The following is a 13,153-nucleotide window of genomic DNA, read 5'->3' as shown; positions in this document are numbered from 1 at the left end:
TATATATAGGATAACAGGAGCAACGTGATTAAGGTTGCAAAAAGATGATGCATTTAGGATTAAAAAGAAAGAATTCCATGGGTTTAGTTTTAATGAACATTTTTATTCTTTTAGGTCTCAAAGAAGCAAAGAGTGCCCAATATGCAGCTAGTTGCCAAGTTTATAATTCCTTGTAAAACAAAATGTTCTCATGTACAGATCATCAATGTTTTTTGGCCTTTGTTTTTGAAAACAATGGTTCATTCGGTAGATAATTTTGACTTCATATTCTCTCCCATTTGCAATGTTTTTTGTAGTTTTAATTGTATTCTTTAATTTCATGTGGGAGCTGGCAATGATTAATTTGAAAAGCAGTAAATGAATAACTTGATTCGAGACTCTTTTTCTACAAGTCAGTCATCGTTTCTTTAGAACTTGAAAATGTTAATGCTCTAGAATCTATTTTTAAATTTAAAATCACACACACACACATACATATATATATATATATATATATATAAATAATTGTTCATGCATTTTCACATGTCTATGATTACTATTATTATTACAAGAATTTATGTTATATTTATTATTACGAGGATTTATGTCGTTGATATAGGGTAAATATTATTTTATGGTCCTCGGGCATAGAAGCGCTATGCTCACAAAGAAATTTTATAAAATTAAACCCACAAATTGACATAATTTTATATAATATGCTAAATTTATTTTACAATAAAAATAAATTTATAATCTAATATAGCCTAGTAAACCAAATTAATTTGTAAATTTATTTTTTTCAAATCTCTTTGTGGCTAAAATATTTATCAATTAACATACAATAATATTTTTTTATAGATCAATGTCAACATTATTGATGCTATTTTGTTTATATATATATATATAGCTTAGAAGAAACGTTGAAATATCATGATTAATTAATTAATGCAAGTCTCCCATGGTCTTTACCTTCTAAAACACATTATGAACTTTGCAAGTCTTCTCCTCTTCTTATCCTCTGCTTGTTGACTTTATTTTTATTTTTTATAAAATTTTATTGGTAGTTTTTAATTCATAGTTTTTTTCTTCTTTTTTAAAGGAAAATAAGCGTCCCTTTAACGTTATGGACAACTACGACTATCAAAAGAAAGTTCTGTATGACACTTTTTTTTTTTATTTTTGGCTTTTGGCCACAATGCATTGCATTATGAGGTTGTAGAGAATTTTTGCATGGATTTTACACGAGTTCTCTGCTAAGTTACATGCATGCTTCAATTGGAAACCTTAATTCTTTCAATCTTTTGCAGACTAATTATCTCAAATTGGCTTTTTATCCTTATTCAACACACTTATCTGAACCTTTTGGACAATTGATTTAACGATGTGTCATGCCTCACCAAATTAGCCTAATCTACTAATGCAATTCCACATTTACAAATTTTATTTTTGAGTTATCTCAACTTAACAAAGTTTCCGTATTTCCTCTGAAACAAGGAAAAATTGGTAAAGCTAGATCTATCCATAACAATCTTCAATGTAAAATACCCAATTAATATGTAAAGCAAGTAAAGAAGCTACAATATTTTCTTTCAACTTTCTCAAATGAGTAATGCTATATACCATATCACCGTCTCACTTATATCGCATTATATATGATGTGGTGCATTTATCACTATTTGATGATAAAGAAGTATGCAATAAATGATCATTCAATAGTGATAAATGCATCACATCTTCTTTAATAGGATGCAAGTAGGATGATAGTATGGTGTATAGAATTTTATATAAAATAAATAATAAAATATACCTCTTCATATTAGCTTAACTTTTTTAGATTAGTGGTGATTTTATATAGTATACACTTGAAAACAATAGATTACAAGGACCACTCTAAGTTCCTCCGGTTCTACCATCTATTCGATATTTATTTCTCCCTCTACTTCGTCAAAAGCGTTAAAGATTCTTAGAGTTGTTCTTCCATATCCAAATCTATAAAGGTTATACCTTGACAACAACAAGCTAAAAGGATTGCTTCCAATTTGTCCAATTCTTCCATCTATTCAGAATATATATATTTATATATTATAATAAGTCTATCATGGGCTTTGGAAATTTTTAGATGCTCTTACCTAGTCTGACCTTGAGAATAGTAGTCTATAATGACCATTCTCAATACCTCTAGTTCTACCATCTATTTGAGATTTATATCTTTCTACCACCTTTCACACGAAATTTAAAAATTTACAAGATAGTTTTTTCCAAACCTAATCTACAAGAGTTAGACCTTGAGAATAATAGCTTACAAAGACCCCTCTCTCCCAATTCCATCACCATCTATTTGACTACATATTCTTTTTTTCTCGAACAATGCTCTCTCCAGTCATATTCTATCATTAATATTGAAGAACTCGACAGAAATAGAATCATTGGACCTTTCTCAAAACAAGTTGTTTGGAGAAATATCCTACAACTAATCCAACTTTACTTTCCAAACAACTTGTTCAACAATCTTCCCACAGGTCTCACACTGCATGGAAATCAATTTAAAATTGTTTCCAAACAATTCATTTGATGGTAATCTAGGTGTTAGGGACAAAATTGACTGGGCCTAACCTATTGAAAATCCATCATTAATAATAAGGGAAGAGATAAAGTAAGGAAAAGATAAACTAATAGCAGTTGGCTCAGAATCCTAAAAGGAAAAGACTTCACAAGGCAAGTTGGACTCAATCACTCCAAAAAAATAGACCTCTATATAAGGAAGAAATCTCCACAAATCTAATAAACTCTACACAAGCTCTTTACATACAAACTCACTACACATAGTGACTCCATCATATCTCTCTCAAGGGAGGCGTCGTATTCAACCTTCTGAAACCCTAAATTTCTCTATTGTATTGGGCGATATATGAGGCAATGAGAGATTATAAAATCATCTATCATAGCAAATTTTGACCTCAAACAACCTATGGATGTATGCTTTTGTACCAAACAACGTAAATATCTGTGTCTCTATTTATTTATTTTTATTTGATTATTTATATTAATTATGAATGAACGTAAAGAGCATTGTATTGAGGCTCAAATCACCATCGTAGGCCAGGAATAATTCCTTAGTCCCTTCCAGGTTGTTATCCAAACTTAGGCATTAATAATAGGATTTGTGTGTAAGGCCATGCATTTTCAAAACTATGCGGATCGGAGCTTCACCGTCCATACCTCTAACTCTGTGATCGACTGCAGATGTGGTTTCTTAATAAGACTTGTCGGGTGATGGCAAAGCGTGATTGGTTTAATTAATTTGTATACACCTTAGGAAAGAATTAAGTAGCAATAATTAACTCGAGAAAGGATGATAATATATGGTACTATATTTACCTCCATGTCAATCCAATAATTAAAAATGGTTTCAAAATCTAAAGACTGTTTTAAAAACACAAGAAATTTAAAATGAATAAAAAATAAATATCTTAAAAAATTAAAAAAATCTAAAAATTATGAAAAAAAATTAAAAATACTAAAAATTAAAACAAGTATCGTGCTTAAAAGACCGAGAATTCAACCCAAGAATTTAACCGACAAGTGCAAATACACTTTTTTATTTATTTATTTTTTAATTATTATTTAAACATATTTAAATATTTTTAAAAAATATAAAAAAATTATCAATTCATTAATATTCACTTTCTTAACTATTACATAAAATAAAAGGAAAAAAGAAAAAATTTAATCGGTTACTTTTATTGGTTCAACTACCATGCATTTTTCTTAAAAAAAAAGCTAAAGATTAGAAAGGGTAAGTATCTATCCCTCGCCTCTACTTGCTCCGACGGAAGGAGAAACCTCCCCAAATAAAGTGTGGCTTAAGCTGTTGATGTACGTGAACTTGTGACCGTAAGTGGCAAAGAGATTATATTTTGAATTCAACGTAAACCTATATTACATATATATATATATTTGTTAAAAAATATGAACATTATATGTCAAAATTTTTGTATGGTTTACTAGCTAACTAGTTTAGTAAATTTTCAAGTTCTCTGCAAACCAAGAAGCTATGAGTATATCCAAACTATAATAGCTTTTTATTTTCCAGTTTGGCTTTCAAATAATGGCTAGTCCGGCCAATAGAGGGAATTATTATATCAAATTTCTCTCCTCCAAAACAATTTTAATACAAGTTTCAATTCTTTTTTTCACGGATACTACTTTGGAAATGTTGATCTTCATGTATGGGTCCTCGTATTTTCTTCGTATAAACTATTCCTTGTGATGAAAAAAAAAATTAAATATTGACTTATGCGGTAATCATCTTGTAAGAAGATGCTTTTTCCATCCACCAGTATTAAATTGTTGAGAAAAAAATGACAATCAATGGGGAACACATAAAAAAATAAAGATCAGAATTAAATTAAAAATTAAAATAAAAGTGTTAGCTGATATCAGAACCTGTTCCTTGACATCAGTCATCGCAAGTTTTCTTTCTTTTCTACAACAAATTAATTATGAAGTTTCCTACCCATTCCCTTTTGCATCATTGCTTGAGCTCTACTTACCATATAAAAAAAAGCATTTCACTATTTCTTCTCTCACTATCTCAACACTCTTAAAAAATTAGTTGGAAACCATGCCTATTTGTTTGCGCTCTCTCTTCTCTGATCTCCTAGTGTTGTTCCTTTTTTTACTCACGGCCTCTTTGTCTTCTCCGCAGTCACTCTTCTCTGATCTCCTAGTGTTGTTCCTTTTTTTACTCACGGCCTCTTTGTCTTTTCCGCAATCACTCTGTCATCAAGATGAGAGGTCAGCTCTAATGCAATTCAAGGTTAGCTTTATCACTTCATGTCCAGCTAGGACTACATCATGGAGGGTAGAAGCAGAGCATGGTAGATCATATTACTGCTCATCATGGGATGGGGTTGAGTGCGACCCCCACACAGGTCATGTTATTGGCCTCGACCTTAGTGACGGTTGTCTCTATGGTTCTATCAACTCCAACAACAGCCTCTTTTGTCTTTCTCATCTTTGGAGCTCTAATCTTGCTTATAATGACTTCAATTGCCCTAAAATCCTATCTACAATTGACAATCTTTCAAGGCTGACATATCTTAATCCTAGCTGGTCTCATGTTTCAGGAGAAGTGCCCTCTAAAGTTTCATACCTCTCCAAGTTGTTGTCTCTTGATCTGTCCAAAAATGATGATTTAATTATTGAAAATCTAATAATAAGGTTAGTCCAAAATCTAACCTACCTTGAAGAGATTCTTCTTAGTGGAATCAACATATCGTTTAGAGTGCCTGAGAGCTTTGCAAATTTGTCTTCTTTGAGGACTCTGAAGCTAAAAAGTTTGTGGATTGTATGGGGAATTTCCAATTCGAATATTTCAGCTACCACAACTATGAGACTTTTGGATAGGATAAAATGAAAATCTCACTGGTCAGTTGCCTGAATTTCATTCTAGCACTGTCTCTCAAGCTTTATTGCTTTGTAAAACAAGTTTCTATGCTAAACTACTGACTTCAATTAGAAACCTTCATTACTTAGAGGTCCTATATATTTCTTATTGCAATTGCTTTGTATCGATCCCAAATTCCCTTTGGAACCTTACCCAACTCACTCGTCTGGACCTCTTAGGGAACTCATTTGATGATTTGTCATGCCTCAACAAAGATAGTTCTAATCACACTTTTCCACGTTTACAATATTTATAGTTGTCTTCTCTCAACTTAACAAAGTTCTTGAGTCTCCTACGAAAACAGAACAAACTTGTGCAACTAAATCTATCAGAAAACAATATTCAAGATATAAAACCCAAATGGATGTTTAATGCAAGTAAAGAAAACCTTAAAGATTTACTTCTTTATAACAACTTTCTCATGGGCTTTGAAAGTTCTCAAGATGTTCTTCACTTGCCAAATCTACATAGTTTATACCTCGAAAATAACAGCCTACAAGGAACATTCTCGATTCCTCTAGTTACACCATCTATTCAAATTTTATATCTTTCTAACAACTTTCTCATGGGTTTTGAAAATTCTCATGATGTTTTTCCCTGACCTAATCTATATCTATTTGACCTCCGAAATAACAGGCTACATGGATCGCTTCTGATTCCACCACCATCTATCATATTTTTTTAAAGTTAGGAATAATACATTTACAGGAGAAGTCTCACCATTGTTTTGCAATCTAAGTTCCCTTGATGTGCTTGATTTGTCCTATAACAATTTGAGCGGCTAGCTATGCTAGTGTTTCTGCAACTTAAGCCAGACATTGTCAGTACTTGAACTACGAAATAATAACATCGGTGGAACCATCCCATATGTGTGGGCAAAAAGATGCAACTTATGGATGATCGACTTAAGTCAAAACCAATTACAAGGTTGGTTCCCAAGATCATTGGCCAATTGTAAGGAGTTAAGATATCTTGATGTTGGTTACAATTACATCCATGATACCTTTCCATTATGGTTAGGAACTCTGCCCTAGTTCTCATTCTTTGCTCTAATGAATTTTACGATGCAATAAGAAACATCCATATCAATTGCACATTCTCCAACTTTCATATCATCAATTTCTCTCACAACAATTCTCTAGAGATTTGCTTATAGAATACTTTCAATGGTTGAATGCCATGAAATTGAGTAGTGCAAAAAAGTTTGAATATATGAACTATTCTTGCATCCGTTACTTAATTAAACTAACAACCAAAGGAGTAGAATTGGAGTATGAGAAGATCCAAGATGAACTCATAGTCAATGATTTCTCATGCAATAGATTTGAAAGGAAAATTCCAGAAGTAGTGGTAAGTGTAAAAGGATTACACATTCTCAATTTCTCCAACAATGCTCTCTCCAAGCATATCCCATCATTGGTGGAGAACTTGACAGAATTAGAATCATTTAACTTTTCTCAAAACAAGTTGTTTGGAGAAATATCCCCATAACTCGCTCAACTCACTTTCCTTACAATTTTTAAAATGTTCAACAATTGTCTCACATGTCCCATACCATATGGGAATCTAGAGGTGTACAAGAAACCGTGGAATCGGCCGTGACCGACTCAGATCGGCCGCCAGAGGCCGGAACTGGCCGAAACTGCCAAGGAACCGGTCGGCAGGCGGCAACGTTTAAGCAAAATCGACTATCGTCGGTTCGGTTGCGGTTTGAGGCCAGCTCAAATTGCTGAATCGGCCGATATAATAATACTCTATTTTTTTTTATAAATTTTATCAAAATTAAACGACGCCGTTCCACTTAAGTTTAAGTGGAACGGCATCGTTTCACTACTACATTTGTGTATTACACACAAATTAAATGATGTCGTTTGTTATTAAACCAAACAGCGTCGTTTTGTTTATAAGGTGAAAAAAAAAATAGAACGGCGTCGTCTAGTATTAAACCAAACGGCGCCGTTTAGATATTATACAGTCGTCGTCTTCGTTCTTCTTCCCCGCTCTGCGTTTCTAACCCTCTCTCTCCTCTACAATTCTCTCTCTCTACTCTCTCAGACGAACGACGCCGTAGGGGGAAACCAAGAACCGACCGTGAACCGCCAAAAAACTGCCGGAGTCGATACGACTAGTTGTTTTCCTCCTCGTCGACCGGTTACGGTCGGTTGTTCCACCGTTCAAACTCTCATTGGTCAGCGGTGGTTTTGCCCAAAAACCGCATTGAAGGGGTCTATTTTCACCCCTATGGGAATTAATTTGAAACATTTCCAAACAGTTCATTTGATGGTAACCCAGGATTGTGTGGAAGGCCATTGTCAAAACCATGCGGAGATTCACTACATATACCTCCAACGTTTGAAGGAAATCAATGTTTAGTATCTCCATTTGAATTTGGGTGGAAAGAAGTTGTAATCGGGTATTGGTGTGGATTTGTAATAGGAATTGTTATTGAGCAATGGGTGATTGTAAGGAAGCATGATTGGTTTGTAAATACCTATATAAAAAAGTAATAACAATCTTGTGGAATGTTAGCTTCTAGCATTGTTGTGTCCCATCTAATGGGAATGGTGGTTAAATAGAATAACTTGATATTAATTGTTATAATAATCCTCGAAATATAGTTCTAGATGTGATAGTTATATATGTGTGTGTTTGTGCGAGCATGGGCGCACAGAGAAAGAGACATTAATTAGTTTGTCACACAACTCAAAAATCATTTTAACAATTTTCTTCCTTTTTGTTTGTTTCACAATTCCATGCACATGCAAACTTAACAAAGATGCAGCATGCAAAAGAAACATGGAAACATGTAGAACTTGACAACATCAATGTTTAATTTCTAATTTGGAACAATCTCAATAACTCTTTCACTCGTTCAAATGAAGTATAGAGTAAACCCAACTGCACAAAGTTTAAACACCCTAAATATGGTCATTTAACAATAAATATTTTATAAATGAAGAATTGATTACCAACTTAACAAACAACCTTATGATATTGATTTGAGTTCATAATCACGGACCCCCAAAGAAAAAAAAAATTATAAACTTTACAATAAATAAGGAATAAAACTAACTCTTTAATCGAAATCATTGATAGTAAGCCAATTATTTGACTCTTCACCTTCTGAGTCGTTATCTCGAGAATTTGATTTGCCTACCTTTTGCTGGCCACCACCAACTTGAGACTCGGGACTTCCCTTCAGTTGGACCCAGTCATTGCATCCACCTAGTGAAGAAACCTTGGTTTCCCAGTTGAGTTAAGACCTGATAGTCTATTAGAGAGATTGTTATCATCATCCTCTAGATCACTTAATGAAATGTCCTCCTCTTGTACAAGCTTTTTCTGATCACAAACCAAAGTGCTTGTATTGATATGTTCTGCTTCCAACTACTTTTTAGTATTCTGTTCATCATCGATATGTTCTTACCTTGTGGTTTACTAACTTTGCTGCCATTTTGAGACACATCAAGAGTCTTTGTCTTGTTATTCTCTACCAGTGCATTCTTTTGCAGCTTTTTTACAAAAGAACATCTCTCATTTTCACAATCTAAAAAGAAGAAATGCATTTATTTAAGTATTAGCGTACAAAGAAGAAACACACATTAAGAAAGATGCATTCGTTTAAAAACATAAAAACTATCAAAACTTAAACTTGCACTCCCAAAAATCTAAATGGGAAATGAATACATTATTTTTATTTGTATTTTACTTCACAATTAAAAAAGTAAATAAACATTCTTCAGTAACCTTCAACAATCTTTTGAGTAGATTATAATACCATCACCTTACATGGGATGCCAGAGACCCAATGTTTCTAGACAATACAAAAATAAAACATTTGGAAAGTCAAATTTTTCTTTAATTTCTTGCAAGTGCAAACTTTTTTTAAACAAAAAAAAAGGGCTAAAATGTAAGCCAAATATTTGGTAATAGTATCTTTAAAAGTAGCAACTTTAAAAATTGACTCTTCCAACAGTTAGAAGTATGAAGAATGAAAAGTTTAAAGGCCAGTTCAAAGGAAATTAAAGAATTATAACATATAAACAGGAGAAGGTGGCTATCGAATCTTTTAACGTCTAAATAAGATACAAATAAAGCAGATCTCTAAAATGTAGAGGTTTTAGTAAAATCTCAAACATGTAATTCCCGAGCATGATGGCATATCAACAATGTAGTAACATAGCTACATCATTTCATTGAAAATTCAATTTTGGTATAGTTACACGTCCCTGCGTACCTTTTGGGGACTCGTTGACGTGGGTCAGCTGATATATTATTAAAAAAAAAGTAAATCAAACAAAAATGTGTTTGAAGATAGATTTCTTTTCTTGAAAGAGAACCGTATCAATCCAAGAAGCAGTGCCAAAAATCCATCCCACTTTGAATCAATTTGGTTTCTAGGTTTCTATGCTTTTGTCATAGAAAAAGAGATTGTCGACTATAATTACTTGTTCCTTCTCCCTCGCTTTTGCTCCTGAGAAAGTTTTTTAAGAAAACCCATCTCTTTGAGCTCCTTTCAGCTAAAAAAGATCTCGAGGAAAAAATAGAGATCAAAGGAGTAGTTGTCTCTAAATAGAAGCCCTTTGATCTTTTTCCTCTCATTCTCTTCTACTTCCAAACAACCATTATTGTCTTCAAAGCTTGTATTTTTCAAATGGGTGCTGCGTCAAATGAAAAGAAGCAAAAAGGCACAAAAAAAAAAAAAAAGATTAGAAGAAGATGAGGTTTCAGATGCTTATGGGAGGTACCTTTCGTCTTTGTGGTTCTCTTCGTCTTCAACCCAAGAAGTTTGCACAAGAAGCTGTCGAATTGAAGCCACATTTCATATTAGCGTTGTGTAATAATGAAACACACCATTCTTAATTTCTTTGTTTACCTATCAAAAAAAATAATGAAACACACCATTTCATTATTACACATGGCTAGTTGCGTACGCAGGGGGTTTCCCATCCCACGTGTAGATAGAGTTTTTTTTTTTTTTTTTTTTTTTTTTTTTTTTTTTAAATTAGCCTACTCTGGTTTCCCATGTTCAGTTGGGAATACCAAGGCTATCCACATTTTACACTTTGGGATTATTGATTTCCACTTTTGCTCTCTCACGTCCATTGATTTTCTACCTTTGATTATTTATTTCATCCTTTGCATGTAGTTGTACTTTCTTTGTGGGTAACTCAAGGGTTCGTCCTCACTACCATCAAAATCAAATATCCTAAAGACCATCATGTGCACTTTTATATTGTATAATTTCTTAAGTGTAATAGAAGCACAGTGGCCTTACAATCAGGTCACTACAATAAAAATCATTTTTTGGGATGAAATTACTTTGGGACGAATTGGAAATCGTCCCAAAAAGTAAGATTTTAGAACGAAATTTGAATTTCGTTCCAAAATAACGACGGAATGCCAGACCGTTTGAACGCGTTCGAATGCTATTCTTAGGGACGAAATTTTTTGTCCCAAATAAGTTAACCGTTCGACCGTTAATGATTAACCATTCAAACGTTTAATTGTTACCGTTTGAACGTAATATTGGCGCGATAAACCGTTCGAACGGTAAATTATAAACGTTCGAATGATGCATATTCACCGTTCAAACGTTATTTTAAGTGTTCGAACGTGGTACCATTCGAACGGTAAGTTAATACCGTTAACATATTAACTGAAAATTCATACCCTTTCCTAATTAATCCAAATTTCATGATAATAAATGTTATTTAAATGCAATATTCGGTATTAATTATATTAAATATATTAATTAATTCAATTATAATATATTTTAACTGTTAAATATATTAAATGCAATATATTTAATGCACTTATATATTATTAAACACTATATATTATATTTATAATTTTTTATATATATAGTATATATTATATTATATTTAATTAAAATATATTATACTATTGAATATTATATAGTATATAGTATAAGTTATATTATATAGTATAATTAATATAATATAGACTACTATATACATGAAACTATGTTCATGTATTTATATAACATATATATTATATGTGATATTAACTAATATATATATTTAATAGTATATGTATTACATGACTTGTTTAGTATATTTTTCATATTATATTATAGTTATAGGCTAATTAGATGAAACTCTCTATTCTAGCACTATAAATGACACTATATATACTCAATTTTAGTTTTTGTATCATTATAATATACTCTAATTGCTAGTAGTATAGATGACACTATATATAATAGTAGATATCCTATTATTAAATAATATTATAATAATAATATAATATAATAAACACTATATATATATGCATGTGATACATATAACCCTATGCTATGATACCCCATATATGTTATATATAATAGGTTAATATATGTACTTGACTATAATACTAGATGTAATATGATATTTTATACTATATATGTTACTAAACTATATAATATATGTTTGATTATATATTATATAGTTATATTACTCTGTCTCTAAACTATAGTATATTTACAAATTATTATATTAAAAGGTATAGTGCAAAAAAAATACAATAAGCAACATTTTAATTTGACATTTGAACGGTTTAAAATAACCGTTCAAACATATAAGAAAACGTTCGAACGGTAATTTTCACGTTCGAACGTTTAATTAGAGGGGGAAAATTTTCCCGCTAATCTATTTGACGTTCGAACGTTCATTAAATAACCGTTCGAACGTCAATGTTCTACATTTACACGACAGAACCTCACAATCTCGCACTCGTTCCAGTCGACTTCCAATCTCTCCCACGCTCATTTTCTTCCAACCAACGCCATTATTCTTCAATCCAGCCCTCAAATATTACTAACTTTTATCAATTTCTTATATTTTCGGATTAAGATGTTGTTTTTACCGTTTGGTGAAGAGTATTTAAGTTTTGGGCATTGGGTACGGGTAAATTTTCCGGTTTATCTCTCCAAATCAGGTATTCTCCTGATTTAAATATATTCTCATTTTAGATTTTATATAAGTGTTTTCGTTTGCTATAATGAGTTCGTCATATAGTTTGCTGTCTTTTGATGTAATTTAGACTGTAAATGTTGAGGTTTTCGGAGGTTGAAGACGATTGTAATCTGGAATTAATCCGTTCGAACGGTATTCATGTGTCGTTCGAACGTATGTCCTTAGATCGAACGGTGACTAGCACCGTTTGAACGTTATGTTGGTCAGTGTTAAAATAATTAATACTTTAAATGCAAGAATTGAATTAAAAATTAATTATTTATAATCTACATTTAATAATACTTAAATACCTAAAAGATTAAAGTAATCAAATGAGAATGAATTAAATTACAAATCATCTAAGATTTAATAATACTTAAATATTTAATAGTTGAATTATTCAACTATAGGTTAATACAAATAGTTTTATTTTAATAACATAAAAATTCTTAATCTTTGAATTAATAAAATGAATTTTAAATAAAATACAAATAATCTAGATTTAATAATACTTAAATACTTAAAAGTTAAAAGTAATCAAATAAATTTGAATTAAAATATAAATTCTGAATTATAATTAATAAAATGAATATTAATTACAATACAAATAGTTATAATTATTAACTAGAATGTTAATTACAATACAAATAGTTATAATTATTAACTAAAATGTTAATTAAAATACAAATAGTTATAATTAATAAAATATTTTGAAAGATATAAAACAACTATCTAATTATTTAATAATATAAATACTTAATTAACATAT

General features: G+C 31.3%; 1 long non-coding RNA gene across 1 annotated transcript; it reads right to left on the bottom strand.

Annotated features, from left to right (window-relative positions):
* Positions 1-8,241: 8,241 nt before the first annotated feature.
* On the bottom strand, positions 8,242-10,374 carry LOC122313051. Its single transcript, XR_006243275.1, has 2 exons — positions 10,177-10,374; positions 8,242-8,975 (listed from the first exon to the last, which is right to left on the bottom strand). It is a non-coding gene; the product is annotated as an uncharacterized LOC122313051 (long non-coding RNA).
* Positions 10,375-13,153: the final 2,779 nt, after the last annotated feature.

This window comes from Carya illinoinensis, chromosome 6 (genome assembly GCF_018687715.1).
Source record: "Carya illinoinensis cultivar Pawnee chromosome 6, C.illinoinensisPawnee_v1, whole genome shotgun sequence".
NCBI lineage: Eukaryota > Viridiplantae > Streptophyta > Magnoliopsida > Fagales > Juglandaceae > Carya > Carya illinoinensis.
This window is presented reverse-complemented; position numbering and strand designations above follow the sequence as displayed.